We start from the raw sequence: 255 nt of genomic DNA, 5'->3' as shown, positions 1-255 counted from the left end.
GCGAACCTGGGAGCGCTCCGATGTGTGCTCCAAGGTGCGGCGTGCACGAAGTCGGACCCCGGTTTGCCCCGGGTGCGCACCTCGCGTGCACCTTGGTGCGCACACCTTGGCTGGGTTGCGCGCCCTGGTGGGCACCATGGTGCGCACCAAGGAGCGCTCCGAAGTGTGCTCCAAGGTGCGGCGTGCACGAAGTCGGAGCCCGGTTTGCCCCGGGTGCGCACCTCGCGTGCACCTTCGCCGCGGTGGGCACCATGG

The sequence above is a fragment of the Cryptomeria japonica genome, unplaced genomic scaffold (genome assembly GCF_030272615.1).
Source record: "Cryptomeria japonica unplaced genomic scaffold, Sugi_1.0 HiC_scaffold_91, whole genome shotgun sequence".
NCBI classification, from domain to species: domain Eukaryota; kingdom Viridiplantae; phylum Streptophyta; class Pinopsida; order Cupressales; family Cupressaceae; genus Cryptomeria; species Cryptomeria japonica.
Note: the sequence above shows the minus strand (reverse complement) of the source record.